Source organism: Eutrigla gurnardus, assembly GCF_963514095.1.
Source record: "Eutrigla gurnardus genome assembly, chromosome: 12".
Lineage (NCBI taxonomy): Eukaryota > Metazoa > Chordata > Actinopteri > Perciformes > Triglidae > Eutrigla > Eutrigla gurnardus.
Window position 1 is genome coordinate 14,045,069 of NC_139926.1, and position 20,000 is coordinate 14,065,068.

A 20,000-nucleotide genomic window follows, 5' to 3' on the forward strand; every position below is an offset into this window, starting at 1 on the left:
TGTCTTTAAATCCAATTCTTCATCAGACTATCTATCTATCTATCTATCTATCTATCTATCTATCTATCTATCTATCTATCTATCTATCTATCTATCTATCTATCTATCTAAAAAAAAAACCTTAAGCAAGTCCAGTTAGCAATGATAAATCTCAAACATGTAAATAAAATGTGTTGTAAATATAGTTAGAAATTCATGTGGATAGGTTCATGAATGTGTTGTCAACATGAACCTTCCCCTGTGGGTTCAATTTTCACTGAAGGACGCTATTTGTCTGCTTCTCTGTTGTGGGGGACTGATTGTTTCTCTTTTTAGTGGCCTCTCCCTTGCTTCTTCTCATTAAGCCTCTCCTTCTTTAAAGTCATTTTAAGTGTCGTTTTAAGAGGAAGAAAAATAATTACATGGATACTAATTTAAGCTCTAGGCAAGACATAATGCACACAGACATGAGGTGTCAAATACAGATGAAACTAATGCACAGTGGGAATGACAAACAGAACAGGAAGACTAAACCGCTCGCGGTTCAGAGGCTTTACTTAGGCACTGTGGTGATGTACTAAATGCTAACTTCAGGATGTTAACATGCTCAAAATAACAAAGTTAACAAGAAGCTCTCTGTTTAGAGCATTAGCATGCTAACATTAGACAATTAGCACTAAAAACAATCAAATACAAATCTAGTGGCAATTAAGGCAATGTTACTTAAAAACCCTATAATTATCCAATTGTCGCAGGAAGATAAACTCATTCTCATAGTCATTACTCAGTCAGAGCTACAGACATATAAAAACATGCACATATTTTGGGATTTTTTTGGTGACTCACCCTTTCCGCGGATATAACCGTATGTCCGTCTCTTATAAATGTGCATAAATCTGCTTAGAAACCATGGGAAAAGATGCTCCTTATAATTCCAGAACTTGCATAAAACTGGGGTCAAGCTGTATTATTACTGATGTCCCATAGACTATAGGGGGGTGTGGGAGTGATCATGACAGGTGTGTTGGTGGGAAGGCAGTTTGATCAGGGCGGGGCCACTGTGTCCAGGTGGAGGGAGCTTCCTCTGGTTTCTTCCATATTATTTTTTAAAATCCAGGGTCAAAGAATGCATCCTATACTGTAGGCTACAGATTGTAAAGCCCCTAGACATTGGGATATTGGGCTGTATAAATATAATTTACTGAACTTGACAAAAATCCTTAACTAGGGGAAAAGTCAAGGAAACACCAAAGTCAGCAGGAATCCGAATGAACATGAATGTGCGTACCATATTTTGTGCTAATCCTTCCGCAGTGATAGATGTGGCTATACTTTACAGGCTATGGGAATTCTGACCTAATGATGGCATTACATGAAATGTTTGGGGATCACCAAAGTCAGCAGAATCCATCCTCTGGAGACCAGATATCTGTACCAAACTGTACTATCTTTACCAAACCAAGCCACCGCCGCTAATGTGTCTCCTTTGGGGATCTACAAGAAAGCCTCGGAGTGGGTGTGTCGGCGTGTTTGATTGACAGCCTACAGGGTGAGAGCCCTGTTAGATGCACAGAGACAAAGTAAACAATTTTACACTGGTAACTATATCCTGCAATTTATTTTCCATTGGAGTTTAAAGAAATGTAATAACGTAATAGCGTTCAAAGTCAAAACCACTGTCACAACAAAGACGGAGACACATTTTGGCGTTGTGCACAGGCTTTTGGGGCCATATTTTTATTACAGCACATGGCATAGACTTTAACTGGCGAAGTGGTTTTGCCTTTTGTATGATGCCTATTTTGGGAATCTGGAAGAATGTAGTTTGGTGAGTTATAGCATTTGTAGTAAATGTCAATGCGGCATGGTTTTTCTGGTGAGGGCAGTCTAACTTCCCAGTAAGCCCCTACCCAGTCATGGGTTTTATTGCCACCCCACTATGAATTTTGAAATAATGTATGAACTTAGGAGGATAATTGTTTACTTAGCTAACTAGCTAACTAGTGTGAAAAAAAACAAACGGAAACATAAAATCTAATGATAAATCCTTGGCCATTGAGCTGAATGCTGGCTTGTCTTCGGGAATGTGAATGGAATGTAGTTGCATCTAAAAAAGACAGAAGGAGAAAAAAAGATTGAAAGAAGGATTTACGGAGGAAGCACACAACTGTTGGTTGCAATTTGCATTCATTGTTCAGTTTTCAAAGTGAATCATGTCCTCTGTGCCCTCGCCTCGCTCCCTACAGCCTGTATGGAGATTGAGACACAGAGAACCAAAGAAAACATTTCTCTTTCTACATTTCTCACCCTCCATTTATTCCCCCCAGTCCCTCATTGTTACAAAGGATGGGACCATTACAAATGTCACGTTGACAGCTGGGAACTATCCATCACTCTATTAGAGCTCCAGTTTGTGGAATTTGCAGCCACACAATTCATTGCACTGCTTAAGTGTGGGTGGGCTTAAAAAAAAGCACCGCAATTCAATTCATCCAACCCACTGGTGGCCATTATGTATGCAGATATAAAAGTAGTATTCAAACAAGAGCAATTTGCTTAAATTTGACTTGCAGCAGTCCTGGGTTCGATTCCCGGGTCGGCCCGGGTTCCTTCTGTGTGGAGTTTGCATGTTCTCCCCGTGTAAGCGTGGGTTCTCTCCGGGTTCTCCGGCTTCCTCCCACAGTCCAAAGACATGCAGGATGGGGATAGGTTCATTGGTGACTCTAAATTGCCCATAGGTGTGAATGTGAGCGTGAATGGTTGTTTGTCTCTATATGTCGGCCCTGCGATAGACTGGCGTCCTGTCCAGGGTGTACCCTGCCTTCGCCCAATGACAGCTGGGATTGGCTCCAGCCCCCCCGTGACCCTAAAATACAGGATAAGCGGTAGAAAATGGATGGATGGATGGATGACTTGCAGCAAGTAGAAACAAAATTTCAGCTGCTAAAATGTAGGTTACCTAATTTAGAGTTAATATTGCAAATCTTAGCGCAACACACTTGGGCTGCATGGTGGTATAGCACTGTTGCCTCTAAGCGAGAGGGTCCCGGGTTCGATTCCTGGGTCGGGTTCGGGTTCTTTCTGTGTGGAGTTTGCATGTTCTCCCCATGTGAGTGTGGGTTCTCTCCGAGTTATCCGGCTTCCCCCCACAGTCCAAAGACATGCAGGATTGGGATAGGTTCATTGATGACTCTAAATGGTCTAAGTGGTTGTCTGTCTCTACATGTCTTCCCTGTGATAGACTGGCAACCTGTCCAGGGTGAACCCTGGCCAAATGACAGCCCCCCCCCATGAAATTTGACTCGACGATGCCTCAAACTTTCAGGAATCAGTCAGGTTGTGAACAAAGTATAGTTTTTCCATATTATCTGCCACTTCATTTGAAAATTATACCAAAACTAAGTGCACCTGTAATTTGTCAATAATCTCTAATTACTCAGGAAAATGTGAAATTGCAATCCCTGCCAATGGCAGAGCATCAAGGGATGTGAGCGATGCTGCCACATCTGGGCTTAGAGCCTACAAAAATATCACAACAATGCCATAAAATTAAGAAACACAATATTGCGGGCAATGGTTGCAAAATCTGTTGAAACACAAATATTTGTTTGTGGTGACCAATACAGACATCAAAGTGACTGACAGGCATTTAATTTTTAAAGATTGCCTTGATTTTGCCTTGATTTTTTCCCAACCTAATTCCTACCGCTCAACTACTCTCATATGAGAGGAGAGAGGGATTGGTACTCCGGGTCACACTGATCTGATTAAAACCGGGCGATGAGAAAGAGCCCACTGATGAAAGCTAAATGACCCTGGATGATAGAGTGAGCAAAAACAAACAGCATGGTCAACTCGCCGACCGCTAATGAAACTCTATGCAGTCATGGTCATTAGGATAGGGAACAGTTGAGGTCTGCAGGAAACAAACATCTCAATATACATAATTTATTATTCATAAACTTGCACAAATTTGCATATGTACACACATACAGTACACACATCCGGTAGAGCTGTTTGATTGTTGTCATTCACCTTGTTTGGAAAGGGTTGAGGGAAGTCATTCCAATCTGGAGTACGGAGATGCTGAAGAACTGAGGTTTTAGTGGCTGACGCATCCATAACCATGGAGTCTATGAATGGCAGAATATCCCCATAAATCACAAGTAAGATGAAGCATGAGCTTGGCTATTAGATCATGTTGGTCACACTGAACTAAAATGGGAAATAAGTTGGAATGAAATGACATTCCAACTTTTAGCATTGGGTAGTGAATAGAAAAAGAAGTTCATAGAAGTAGCCAAAATGAGTGTTTTCTAGGGTATTTTTGCTGGAGGAGCAACAGACCTGGTGCTCCTTCAAGGCCGGTGTCCATTGGTTCAGGCATCTAATCAGGATACCTCCTGAATGAGTAAAGAATGGAAAGGTGTTCAACTGCGTGTCCTATTCAGAATGCCAATGATTTGGCGATGAAGGTTTTAACAGCCACCCAGGGAAAGCCATTAAATAAGAAGAAGAGCAGGCTATTCCTTCATCTTTATACTGTATCTGCCCCCACCTAACTTCTCATTTCCTTCTCCTTTTCTTATTTCCTCACAACTGTTCATTCGGCTTTTTCACGATTTTCAGATGTAATATACAGGGTACTTGCAATGCATTTTTTCTCCAGCTTTCAGGAATTAAATATCCATTGCACCATTGTATTTCTTTTTTTTTTCTCTTTGTTTAATGATTTGTTCCTATATGAGGTTGGTTGGTCTAAGATCATAGTTCACCCACTTCTTTTATACCATCTCATCTTTATCAAGGCAAATACAATTGTTCTCAGTCCGAACCACACCGCACCTGCTTTCTTCTGCATGTCGCGGCCCAGCTGGCAAAGACAGGGTCACTTCAGGGTCTCGTTTCCAGGGATGTGATCCTTCACTACGGATGAGAATCACTAAGCTTCCCTCTGGAGGCCGAGACAACATAGAGGAAAGGGCACGGAGAGATTGGAAGGTAATGAGTCTATTAATTAAAAGGTTTTTTCAAAAGCTGCAGTCGCAGCCACACACACACACACACACACACACACACACACACACACACACACACACACACACACACACACACAGACACAAAATCCCACCAGTCTCTAAGGTTTGCACATAAAACACAGGTGACCTGTAATGTCCTGCCCCCCTCTCCCCATTAGGCATCGGACTGGTGACCTCTGATTTAGATGAGGTGCACGGATTAAAATGTGCAGATAAATAAAACGCATTCACACTAGAGGCAGGTGTTGGATCTAATCCGGTCCACAGCTCCCCGGTCGAGGATGGAAATTGAACACCAGCCGCAGCAATATCATCATGCTGGACTGAACCTCATTAGACTTTTGATCTCAGTGTGGAAACCAGTGGTGTCCATCCACCCTTACACACACACACGCACACGCACACACCGTCGTCTCTCTTTAAGATGTAGCAGAAGTGAGCTGCCATTTCCAGTTCTTCTCCACTCTTTAAGTGTCTGATGATTTAGCTTTGATTTATCTTCCACTTGTGTAAAGCATGTCTTTATGTGTGTGCTTATTCTTCAGGTAATAAAAGGACCAAACAGCCAGGCTCTGTTGTCATGTATTAGGCCCAATCAGACCTGACTCTCTTATATCCAGAAACCGGAATATCAGCAAGGTGATGTCACTCGCGGACACAGACACACACACACACATACACACACACACACCCCGATCAGCGTGACATGGACAGAAGATGACAGATACACTGACAGCAATCAGCGCCGACTGTGAAGAAAGAGAGGGAACCACAATATTCCCGACTGTGACTGAGTGATAGACAGATGGACACTGTGATGCAGGAAGACAGGTGAAGAGATGAGAGGATAGTTGGGGGGGTCGAGGAAAAAGATCAGAGGAGTCAAATGGAGACGCGTAGGATGAGCCGACAAAGTCAATACAGAAGGGAGGAAGAAAATGATGCATGTTGGAGGTCAGACATGAGCATTTCCCCCTATTGGTGGCCTCTATCTGGGGTATAGGGTTACACACACCCACACACACACTCCACAAGGAGGCTCAGATTGGATTATTGATCGCATTGAGACAGGCGGATCTCAAAGGACAGCAGAGGTCTCTTGATAGAGACTGGCCTGGTGATAGTCACTGCTAACAAGAAAACAATAGGTGACCTTCACTCGCACATGATCAAATCAACCTCAATGATAGTAATTCAAGAAAAAGGTTCAAAAATAGATCTCATAGATACGTTTTTACTCTTTTATTGGTACTTGATGGTGGGAAGTAACAATAACAAATAACTTAAGTAAGTGCAAGTGTTAGGATCATTCTCACATATACAGAAGATGATCTCAAATATCATGGAAAAAGAAAGCAATAATAATGATGATTTAAAAAAAGAAAATTGTGAAAGAAAATTTAAAAAGAATTTATAATAATTTGAGACAAGGAGACTAATCATGGTGGATCACTTCTTTATGGTTTGGATTCTGTAGAATGAATGTACCATTAAGATATTTTGGTGATGATTTCTTTTTAATAAAGCATGGTAAATAGATCTGAACTTGCAACAAGCTGCATTTGATTTGATATTTTAGAAAAATAATCCACATATAGTCCATTATAATAACCAAAAACAAAAAATGTTCTTCTAAAAGAAGTATGAGTTTACATGTATGAATTTGGATGCATATATCCATCTTTTGATATAGCAGCAGACCCTAAATTACTTGATTATAATAATACAAAATCATACAATATGCAACCTCTAATGAACTACGTCTCCCACATCGTGCCCTTAGGCTACTGGGTTATGAGGAGTGGTCAGCCATATCATGTATTACACATGTACGCAAACAAGAAAAGCACAGGCAGACAGATAGTCTTCACCAACGGCTACCAAGGAGACCTGGAGACTAACCTCTGTGATCCACAACTAATTGAGAAAGATTACGGAACTGAGATCTGAGAAAGATATGATGAAAGTTTAGTTGTCCCTGAGGGGAAAGTTGGTCTTTTCAACTGCAAAACAAAGGATACAACAAAGGCAAAAATGCAGGGTATTTTATAAAGAAAATACTAAAAAGTACTTGAGAATATATATATATATATATATATATATATGATGTGCAAGAAAGTGCTGAAAGAAAGAAAGTACTCAATGCTTTCCTCTGAATCCTTTAATCTCCAGCATTAACACTAAAATTTGAGAGCATCTTATTCATAATAAACAGAGACATTCCATGAGGATAAAGTGGCGAGATGCTGATACCTGACAGGAGGTCTTCATTTAGACATTTCAAGGTGAGTTAGAGCTTGTGACCTCGGCTGCTTTCCCATGCCTCTGTGGCTCTACGAGGCTTGTTGCAGTTCTGATATTAGTCAAAATGACCATTCACTTAGCCCCCTTCCCTCAGTTCACTTTGCCATGCCAGTCAGGCTTTGCATGGGACCTGTTAAAGATTTGTTAAATGTGTAGTATAGTTGGAGCAACGGACCTTGGGGAGAGACGTTAACAAGACTATCCTACAGTTTGTGCCTGGCTTAAATGACTGTTGTTTACAAACTTGTATCAGTGTAAGCTAGCTCATTAATGTAAATACATTCTGCGTGGTTGACTTAATGTTTTCAGCATTACTCGTTTGAAAATAATCTTGCAAAAGGCTGCTGAAGGCTAGATATGTAATGTCATGCGAGGTCAGGTCCCCAAACTATTCTAAATGAAGCAGCAGAATGTTCCATGTGTATCAGCTTTAGAATTAACTGTATTGAACTAGTTAGCCCTCATATTACAGCACAGCATTGCAAACACATCAGGATTAGGCTGTTATTGTTTTGTAACTGAAACCCATTTGAATGCTTACTGGAGACATACATACTCAGAAAGGCAACACCACAAGTTAGGTTTGTACTTTATAACACAGTGTCTCACTTTTATGAGCCAAAAAGTTTAATTGGGATGAGGTTTAACTCATTCATTTGGCAGAGATATCTCAAGTAAAAGTCCGAAAATTGAATTAAAAAGGTGGTTATTTCTAACTTTTAAACATATCAAATGATGTAAGTCTTCTGCCCCTTGGGTTGAAGACTAATATGCCAGAGCAAACAGAGCAATGAAGCAAAGTTAGGGCTGTCAAAGGGCTGATTGGATCCACGCAGAAATCTGTTGGATGACAGTTAGGTGTGTGGGCTAGTCCTCCTCCCAGCTGGTAGTAATGGCTACATAGTGTGCATACTTAAAAACCCACATTAGCAGGCAGGGATCTTTAGGGGGAGATGGCAGGTCAACAACATAAAAGTGGTGTACATCACTGAAAGCTGGGAACCGTAAGACTATTTTGAGTTGCAGGTCAAAGCTGTTCTGGTCTTAAATCATAAATTAACATTAACTGACTAAAATGGCTTAGAACATTATGATGGAGGTCTATGATGGCCATCCCTTCTTACCACTCTGGAATTGTTAAAACATGATGATCAACAATCACTCCAAAATACCACAACAAAGAAACCAAGAGTTCGGGGAACACCATAGAAAAAGCCATTATTTGATTTGGTACATAAACTTTTGACAAATGGAAATTTCTGAAAGAATGCTATTAAATGGTGAACATTTTATACAGTGAGGTCAAGTTTAAAAAATAGTGTCACTATGTTAAATGGCTACTATGGGGAATAACATTATGACAGATGAATTCAATTGGGTTCATTGGAGCCACAAAAGTCGTAGCCCTTCCGTCATACCCAGTTCATGGAACTACAAGACTGTTAAGGGACCCCAGTATTCAGAAATATTCAAATACACCATTTTTTAGAATAAGTGGAAATACCACATGTATAACGCATGCCTAAAATGCATGGTATAAAGTGGGCATATCTTTAATGGGGTACCCACAGAACATCCTGAGATGAAAGGGTCAAGGGACCCCCTTATTAGCCTAATCACCATACTAGTTTTCACTCGCCAACATTTAACCTAACATTGAAGTAGTCACCCGCCTTTCTGACAAGCCAGCATAGTACCAATTGATCCCTTGGGTTTCGTAGTTTCTTATTTTACCAGTAGCTTCGCTCTAGCTGTAAGACTGAGGCTGCAGCCTCTTAAAGATGGTACATTGTGAGGCATTGTATTAATTAAACCGTATATTGACAGCTAAATTCAGCTTGTTCCATTTGTCAAATTAATTTAATACTAGAATAATTTAGTCATAAGGTCATAGTCAGTCCCTGTCATTTGTTTAAGCCTGGAGTTAACCCTTTGAGGGCTTGACCTGGTATCATACTTCAGCAACCCCCAGACAAAAACAAACCAGCGTGGAGATCATCTGATGGTAATGGGGCCATTCGTCATCATTTTCTAGCTGTGGTACACTGTAATTTATCAGTATGCCATAACGGTTTTCTTTCGGTCCCCTAACAAACCAGATGTTATCTACAGAACGCCGTAATTCCTTTGGGATCTGTTTCACATCACCGGTTATAGACGTGCGGCTCCGCAAAGATGCAGAAAAGCATGTGGAGATGCAAAGGAATCGGACATGCATTCCTGGGTTGAAGCCACGGCAGGTCTGTGCAAACATGCTCCATGTGGTAGGAATGATCAGTCTGTGAGGGGTCACTGTTTGCCTCTTATCCCACTGTTTAGACAGGACTCCAACAATCACACAGATCTGGGCTCACCGGGACATTTACACAAGTGTGCTCCATGACAAAACGGCAACCCACATTTGTTAGGTATTAACTTGCCATGCGGCCATTCCCAACCCTGCGCTGTCTAAATATTTAGAAGAGCTTTAAGATAACTGGTGATCTCAAGGAAACATGCTGGATGAGTTTGAGTGTGTTTTGTTTAGAATGTATGGACCAGAGATGATGGAAAGGCTAACGCTGACTACATGCTGAGGAATCTGATAGACGGACGTTATTAGATTCTGATCACCGAATCATTCTGGGAAAATTGGCAAGAGAGGCCCTGGTTTTAATCATTTGTTCAGGCTTGCTTGAAAACATGATGAAGACCACGCCTCAATGTAATCATTTTACCTGAACTTCTACAACAGCCTTACATCTGAGAGTTACACCACTGTGCCGCCGACGTTAACAAAAATAAATTACAATCAGTTTATTTTATTAGATATACTTAAAATATTGTATATCTATTCATTATGGGGGGACCTTAGCCAAAATTTAGTCCACTGCAGTGATTGTACTTAGATTCCACACAAATATTTCTGACTTGAAGAAGAATTCTGATAGCAACAGAATTTTAAAAATGTTATATTTAGAGAGGTTCTCGTCACAAAAACTGCCAAACCAAAGATATCCTTTTTTCTCTGTAGTTTTAGTTGTGTTTTTCCTCAAAAGACTTTGTTAGTCAAAGTGTAACAGAAACACACACACACACACACACACACACACACACACACACACACACACACACACACACACACACATAGGTCATTAACTCATAAGCTGAGGGTTAAGGTTAGTCAGCTATTAAAACCAGCACTACAAACACTGGAACTAATACTTTACCAACTCTCTCTCCACTGCTTACTATCACACTTTTCCTCCCCGTCTGTTCTCACATTGCTCATCTCTACCACTGATGTGTGTGGCATAGAGTCTGTCTGCCTTCAGCCAATCGCAGTGCTCACTCGGTGCCAGGCGCTGGCACAGCGTCTGCTAAGCTATTGGAAGGGAAAGCTCATGAATCTATTTCAGTGTTTCCATCCACTGACAAAAAGGCAAGGGGCGGATTGGGGATTGTCGGAGTGTCCTTATTCAGCTGTCCTTCTGTCCCCAACAGCACCCGCTAGCCTCAGCCTCAGAGGAAGAACCTGCACCCCTCACTGATTAGAACCAAGGAGAAAATCCCCACGTGAATGAGCAGATGAAAAAAATGGAATCTCCTCCCCTGCAACAGACGCCGCGGCATCAGTTGTTTGTGTGGCAGGATGGAAAAACCCCAAAAAACTAAAGGCGGCTACGAGAGCAAATTGAGAATAAGATTGTCAGGAAGTGGAATGCAGCCACTTTTGGCCAGAGTGGAGGGAGGAATCTTTAATTAGAATGTGTTGAGAGATCACAGTTTCCCTTAGAGCTATCGGGGCCTTTTCATGTTTATATAATGCATATGCATGGGATAGAGCAATCATGTGAAACCAGATACCCAATTCCACACAATGTAGCTCCGAAGTTTCATGGAGCGATGCGTTTTTGGACTCGAGACTGTGCGCTGAAAGGTACAGGTTGTGGTGTAAAACAAACATGTGGTCGGCATCTGAGCTTTGAGACAAGCAATATCTATGAAATATGAACTATGCCTCTTATAAATCATTTCCCCCCCAGAACCCTGAGATCATAGGAAATCATCAAGTCATGGTAGACTGCATTATGGGATGTGGGTAATTCACACAACTGTGCATCATCTTCTAAAAAAGACGAGTACTGCACCACTGGTGTGAAAGCATGTCGTCTCACGGCCCCGAGCCTAAGAGCTTTGACGTCTGCCAGCATCGTCAGAATCAGAGCAGATCCCCGAAGACGATCCGACAGCAATCACAGAGAATAGCTCCCCCCACCCGCTTTCCTCATCTGAACCAGCAATAACATGATCCTGGATTATTATTATTTTTTTGTTCATCCTGGTAAGCGAAGAAGGAGTAGAAGAAGAAAAAAAAAATGCTTAGTGTCCAAAATAATGAAACATTCCATGACACATCCTTATCAGCCAAATGAAAAAATCACATTCTCTTCAAAAGGGGTTTTAAATGCCCACCCGCCCCTTCGCTCAGTACCTCCAGCTGCACAGGGAATATCAACTGAGAGACAGCAATTTGCTCGAGTGCTTAATATTTGGTTCTCAGCTATGTAATATGCAAATTCACAGGGGTCATGCAGAAGTCACTCGGTGGAAAAAAAAATTGCCTTAAACTTAATTTGAGAGGCAGTTGGAGATTTTTCTAAGAAAATAAGTCAGTTATGGATAGGGTTCAGGAAAAGTCAAACTGGCAGCCACCTCTAGGGAGCACAGAGGTCCGGCAGCCCTGACACGAGTTGATCTCTTCAGATTTACCGTGCCTTCACTCTTTTAAACCCCACAGCTACCATATGCACAGCAGGAATCTCCATCACTTTCCCCATAGGAATCTATCGCAGCTGTGGAGAGCTTGTCCTACAAATGAGATGGTCCAGCATGAGAGACCTGAGGAAAGAATACTCACATACATTTAATATGTACTTGCATAAGACAGATCATAGTGTGCACAAGACTCTTTATCTCTCCTCTAGCATATACATGCACACACACACATGAAACGCCTCTTTTTTTCATCATCATCCACATTGTATTGCTCTACAGTATATCCATGCAATCATTCACACACCTGACTTACATGAATGGTTATATGAGCTCTTATCTCACTACAATGTTGTCAACTGAAAGAGGTTTCATTAATTAGCAGCAAGTCCGATCTGATGGCTGTTAGAAACAATCAGCCTGTCTCAGGCCCGATGCCTCTGAGAATAGGATGTCGATCTATCTCCAACGGCTCCAGATGTGTCATTCTGTTGTGGCTGCAGGCTCTGTAAAAGCTATCCTGTTTTCATATCGCATGTCTGCTAACAACCGGTGATAGTTGTCCCGGCGACGGCCTAAAAACGGACGGAGGATGCTGCACCACGGGCCCCCACTAATCGCTGCCAGAGAGGAAGAATTAGCCATTTGAAGATGGGCAGGACTGATAGAGGGATCATGAAGCTATTAACCTCTAAACAAGCTGCTGAGAGCCCAGCAGATGGCAAGGCTGATGGTGAGCGTGCTGCCAGATTGGGCTGCGAGCAGAGCGACAGCGCATGGCGGGTTCCTCCCGAGCAGCACAGCGTGTGTCTATGTCTGTGGGAAGGAGTGCAAAGGGTTTGTGGTACGTCTGCGTGGATGAATATGTGAGAGTTCAAAAGTCAGTGGCATGTGTGTCACATGTCTTTAAAGTTCACTCTAGTTCTTAAATACTTTATGGACAAGGTTTTGAGCTGACAATATTGCTTGTGCAGTTTATTTTGCGATACTATTCTGTGGAAAGCACAGAATGTATTCCATATTGAATCCCAAAGCCTGTGCACATTCATGAGAAAACCATTAATGTAGCAGACCGCTCACAACGTCCTGACTTCCACCATAGATAATAGCATTTTAAACCACACACATCTACGGAATTTGTGCACGCCACGATCGCGACCATAAAACATCCATCACCACTCGGCTCCAACTTTTGTTGTGTGTGTGTGTGATTGTGTTTGACTTCTGGCAGCCATTTGTTTACTCTTCATAACAAAAAAATGTGCAAAAGCTGACAACGGCAAACCAACAACCAAAGACGTCTGAGACATAAATGCAGGAAATAAAACATGAAAGGTTGAAGTCGGAAGAGGATTTCTCCAAAATGAAGACATCGGCTGGAAACTGTGCATGCTGCTGAGTCTGTTGTGCTAATAGGTGTTAGTTGCGGGGGCTCTGACATTATTTGACAGGACCGTAAGGCGCAGTGCTGGGATCCCGTCACACCACCAAATATGAGGGCGGATGTCTTGTAGAGATTAGAGGCTGAGAGCGAGGCCACACGCAGCCTTCATGTTAGCCACCAATAGTATGTTTACATACAGACATGTGTGCCGACTTCGTTATGCACAAAACAAATGCATGAACACACATGAATATTATCTCTCATCATAATTGCATTGACCCTAAGTGTACGAATGCACCACAGTAGTATTTTCTGTTGAGTGCATTTATCTAGTGGTTCCAAGTGTGGGGTTGGACCACCTAAGGGGTCGTAAGATAAGGTGGTTTTTCGCCATGGGGTTAGGGTCAGGGTTAGAGTCTTCATAACTCATATTCAAATGAAAAAAGAACCCATCACTCTCAATTTGAACTACTCATAGCCATTTTCAATCATTTCATTCTTATTTTTATTTTTCTTATTCGCCACTTCGCAAGTCAAATGTCCTTGTTGTATGAATGTAAATATATATGTACATACATACATACATACATACATACATATATAGCCTACATAGGTTAATGCAATTGGGGGGGGGGGGGGGGGGGGATTCCCTGCTTTCCAAGTATCAAAGATTGGTTGTATATAAATACTCAGAAAACATGAACATAATATCATTTCTCTTTTATTTGACAATGAACCTGGTACACATTATATATTACAGGGGATGCAACATTGGCATGAATTATTTCACTTATATTAATTTATTATTTTTTTTAAAGATTTTTTTGAGGCATAGACGCCTTTATTAGCAGTGGATAGATCGGAAACATAGGAGAGAGAGGGTGTGTGACATGCAGTAAAGGACCTCCGGCCTGGATTCGAACTGGGGTCGGCTGCGTATGTACGTTTGTACATGGCATGCGCTCCAACCACTCCACCACCTGCACGCCATATTAAACAGTTTTAAGCCAAAATGTCATTCAGAAAAACCACTGAACAGCCGGAACGTCTGAACAAAGGATGCAAATGTAAAAGTCGATCATTTTTAGAAATCCTGTAAGGTTTACAGAGTTCACCGTGCAGCGCTAACAGCACCACGTCCCGACCCCGACTCTTGCACGAGTCTGAGAAATCATTTACATCAACGGCTGATGAAACATACGTGTTCTGCACTGGAGGGGATTTTCACACCGTGTGATAATCTTGCTCGTGTCATGTTTTATTCAAATCTGCTTAACAAGAGGCCCCTGTTAAAACTGCAATTGCTTTGACAAAAAGGCCGTGCTTTAAAAATCCCCAAAATGTAGGTTAGGATTTCAACAAGAGCGGTGGTTGTAAGGTAAGAGCCGAAATCAAAGCAAGGTTAGGGAGGGAAACGGGTGGAGTGGGAGACGGCGGAGGGATTCTCCCTGCACAACTTTTCACCGAGTTTTCCTAGAGGCGTCAGCCTTTAGCTGCACCTCCAGGTAGCACACCAATGATACGTTAGAGGAATTAATACAGGCTGGCGCTTCTGAAATGACACAAATGATTTTGGGATGAGGGCGGCACGTCAGAAGGATGTGAAAAAAAGGGTCATGGAGTGTATGGATGGGATGAAAGTGAGTTAATTAGCTCCTACTTTCATAAAGACATGTGGTGCTCTTATCCACAAAGATCCCTAGAGCTCTGCTCAAAGCTCCGGGTAGCACATGTAATCCTCAAAGCAGAGAAGTGAATCACCACACATTTACAAGTACACACACACAATATGTTTATGACGCCGATGACAGTAAATAACTCATTTGAATTCATATGTTTAAATAAAAAAAAACATTATCTCATCTCTAAGGTAAGATTAGCTTATATTCTATTGTGTGTACTTTTAAAAAGTTTCTATCTCACTTCAGTACTTTTTGTTTAATTAAATAATGACTATTTCAGACCCAAAATAATGAAATGTTATAATAATAAACCCCAACCGCCCAATCAACAAACACCCATAAGATGACAATTTAGCCCATATAAAATTAACCAACAATAACCATCAACAGCCATCAGGTAAGGACCTTATCAAGGCATTGTTATGATGTATTCATTAGAAAAATAAATTACATTCATGGGATTTTAGCTAGCTTAAATGGCGGTTGTTAGCATCATAATTAAACAAATTTGTGACTTTTTTATGCGGAATATTGCCTCTCTCTGCTCCATTTCCCCCCCAAATACATCGTTTTAAATGCTGCTATGCATGCAACATTATTTTATTCATGTTAAGTGCGGCCCTGTGTCGTTTTGCACACCGTTTGTGGCTGTTTTGTTCTTTCTCTCCTCTCGCCCTCTTTCTGTTCCCCTTCCCGTTTGCTGTAGGAGTGGATCACCTGAAACAATGACTCATCAGAGAGAAGGAGGAGGACCGGAGGATCAGTGTACTTCTTCTGTCTCCATTGTGTCCCCCAGCATGTATTAGAGAGTTGGGTTTTTGCTAGTTTTGTTTGTTACTTTAGATTCAACTGGAGGTCACCAGTAGTTCATTTGGTTTGGTCTTAATTACTCTAGCTTTAAGGGAATGAGCTGGGGACGACAGCCCACTGTGTGGCTGGCTCACGGACTTCACCATCCTTTGTTCTTTTTGTCTTTTTTGCTCTCCAACTTGTTTTCTTTGAACTTTCAGTGCGGTTACTTTTCATAACAACAAAGTACTCTTTTTTTTCTCCTAATAGCTGGTCTTGGCATCGTTTATATGTTTCGGTCTCCATTAGAGCCTGTTAAAAGAGGCTGTAACACATGTTAAAAGCCACTTCATAATTTCCTGTACCTTTACCCTGCGATGTCAGCCAGCCAGCCTCTATCCTCTTCATCACTCCAGTGCCCTTTTATTCCTCTCTATGCCCTGGAGTTGTCCTCGGTGTTTCCCGCCTTTCACCATCACCTCACCTGCATACCTGCTTCCAATCCTATCATCATCTTTTAAGTATATATACCAGAGGCTGTTTTATATACTTATAGTAACATCCTGTTATTATACTCTGAGCAGCCCAGCCTTAGCATTCCAGCGTCATTGTTCCTGCCTGCTTATTTCTGTTTATGTACAACACACGCACACATGATCATCAGCATTTAACCCGTCCATCTCAACCTACCAAGAGAAAAGGTCTCAAAGGAAATAACATTTTTCCTGTTGCTATTCGGCCGATCAAACTCTTATCTACTTCAAAAACAGGCACCAGCGACAGTAATGCAAGACAACTGAACAAACACCGTTATTGCTGGGCCTGGTGTCTCTTTGCGACCACACAGATACATATAAAACGGGCTCTGTAGTATAGGAAATGAGTGTGCTTGGAGTCCAGGGTGCTGTTAACAAGGTAAACAGTTTGGGGTCACTGTGGGGTAATAGTGCTGTTTATGGGGGGGGGGGGGGGCAGATTGGCTATTGACATCTGTAATGAGATTAAGACAGATGGGGAGGAGTGAAAAGATAAAGAGAGTTGGAAGAGGGGGGAGTTTAATCTTGAAATACAAAGACAATGCAGTAGAGGATAGATATTTGTTGCATAAATCCTACTCTGATCTTATTCTTTTTCCTTTTTTCCCCAAATTCTCCACAGTTAAATGATCACTCTGTGGGCACCGTGGCTTGTCAGAGCGAAAAAGCACAGGTGGAACATTAATGATGACTACATTACATTGAAGGGAGCCAGCATGCTCAAAACCAGATCCCTGGCACTGGTTCAGGTTAGGGGCTTATATCCAAGTAGGTTATTCATACAAGGAATTTTCCTCGGTTTTTGGTGCATAAAAAAAAATAAACAACAATAAAAATACACAATAAAGACTTATTGATATAAAAATACAGACATGAATACAAAATTTAAACAAAAAAAACAAAAAACAAAAACACTATAAAATAGTTTAACAAGCATGTACAATATAACTGTATCTACGAACGAGAGAGAATGTGCAAAGATATTGATTGGAGGATGTGCACAAGTTCACAGTGAATAGATTATGGGCCATGTGAGAGATCAAGTCATGAGCATCTTGGTGATGAAGCCCTCTGCATTCAGCACCCTCCTTTCATGGCTCCAGAGTCCTGGACGTACAGATCCTGGAGGGATGGCAGATTGCAGTGATACGCTGCAGCCTGCCCTTGTCCTTGCCGGTGGCAGCAGCATACCAGATGGTTATGGAGGAGGTGAGGATGGACTCAATGAGTGCAGGGCAGAAGTGCACCATCATTGTCTTTGGCAGGTTTTACTTCTTCAGGAAGTACGCTGAATCAATCCGCTGCCCTTTTTGATGAAAAGTTAGCAAATGTTCAGCTCCCACTTGAAGTCCTGGGTGATGAATGAGCCCAGGAAGCGGATGAGACTATAGGTTAATGTGCTGTGTTTTATCAATGGATTGGACCAGTGCAGACACAGACTAACTCGATAAGGGTTTAAACAATTAAATGAACCATTAAATGAATGGTTGGGGGATTTCGGGGCGTTCCAGGGGTTCCGAGAGGCCCCGGGTTTGCAGGCAGGTGGCGTCCGTGGGTGAGGAGCTGAGTCCATGGCTGTAGGCAAGTTGGAGAGTGGGTCGGCAGGCTGGGGATTAGTTTGTCCCCTTGCAGACAGGATCTGGAGGCGAATGGAGCACAGAGAGGAATGAGGCAATGGAAAAAACACAGGTTCAAAAATCAGAGTTTCAGGTTCAAAAAGATTTGTTCAGAGCTTCGAGCGCCAAAAAATGTAATACCACACATGGAATTCAGCAGAGAGTAGCTACAAGACCCGAGCTTAAATACCGGTCATGATGAGGAGAGGATTTGCAGATGTGTCACATCAGGTGCCGATCAGGAGAGGGAGTAGCCTCACCCACTGGACAATCAGCAGGGAGAGGAGGAAGAAAGGGAAAACCAGAATATAGAATGCCTTTAACTAGACAGTCCTGCAGCTCTGTGGACTGCAATCAAACTTGGGCAAAAGTGATATAGAAGTTATTCTCCATTTATCAGATTCCATCAGATTGATCAATGTTTGAAGCATTTTACATCTCATAGGATGCATTGGATTTTTATCTCACAGCAATTTTAATAACACTTTGTCCGTGTCCTTTCGTGTTCATATTGTTGAGGAAAATATCTGAGAGGGAAAAATGGACTTGCAAATTTTAGCGCAAAACCAATGAAACGCAAAACTATGATGATGAAATGAAACTTATATGCACAGAAAATAAGAATATGGTGTTTTCAGAAAGAAAGAAAAAAGCTCCAACAGAATAGTATTAAATTAAAGGCAGGTGGAACAGAAGGTAGTTCCTTATTTATCCATATACATTCTTCTTGGCCTGTATGCGGTACGGGAGTTGTGAAATGGGAGCATAACTTTCATTTATATAATTCAATTCCCCTTGCACAGCACATTCACCCTGCGGTGGTAATAAAAGCTTTATAGAGTATTATATTGAAACATTTACAATGAAGTGTGATCAACACAAACAGCCCTCCTTATTAAAGTGCATTATAGTAATAACTGTGTAGTGTTATGCCAAGTCTAAATTAACTGTGTGTCTTCTAAATATACACCAAGTCAATCTGCAGGGATAGTAACCTAACTGGAGATTATCCTGGTTTTTCAGTGACATGAGTTCAAACAGAGATCCGTTGCCATGGAATGTCGTTAGCAAACCTGAAAAAAAACGATTTTGTTCATGAAAATGAAAAAAACTAAAATAAACAGAAAAAAGATGAACATGTAAAATAAGCCAAATTTCAGTTTTGGATCAGATCTCTCCTTTCTGGTGGACTAATGACAAAAAAGGAAGCAAAGACAAGCATCAAAACACACTAAAGAATCAGCCATCAAATCACTTTTCCTCCTTCATATCCCATCTAATCTTTGTTTTGTCTGACCCCATTTACATCTGCATCACTATGCCCATCCCTCTTCCCCATTTCATTTAATTTATTTCATTACCCTCACACTTCCTTCTTCATTCTCTCCTCATCCCTCTTCCCTCCATTTCCTCTCTTTGTGCATCCTTTCTACTCTTCTCTGTCTCTCTGTTTCCGCCTGCAGCGTAGATGTATGTTAATCGGTTGGAGGTGTGCAAGGTGTGTTGGGTTTAATCATCCTGAGGGCTGGCTAGGTGGCTTCTGGAAGCTCGTCTGCTGGGACTAATTGGAACAAAACACTCCCTTGTTCTCAGGAGGACACGGAGGGATAAAGACAGAATCATGTCTGCCGCTGCAGGTAATTGGAGGAGTGTGCTAAGGGGGGCAAGAGATGGAAAAGAGAGCATTGGTGTGTGTGTGTGTGTGTGTGTGTGTGTGTGTGTGTGTGTGTGTGTGTGTGTGTGTGTGTGTGTGTGTGTGTGTGTGTGTGTGTGTGTCTTTTGCATCTATCCATACATCCATACACTCTTAGATTCATATGGATCAATGTGAGTGTGTCTGAGTGTAATACTTGAAACAATTGGGTCTGTGTGTCCATCTGTGTATGCGTTTGTATCTGTGAATGTATTTGTGTGTG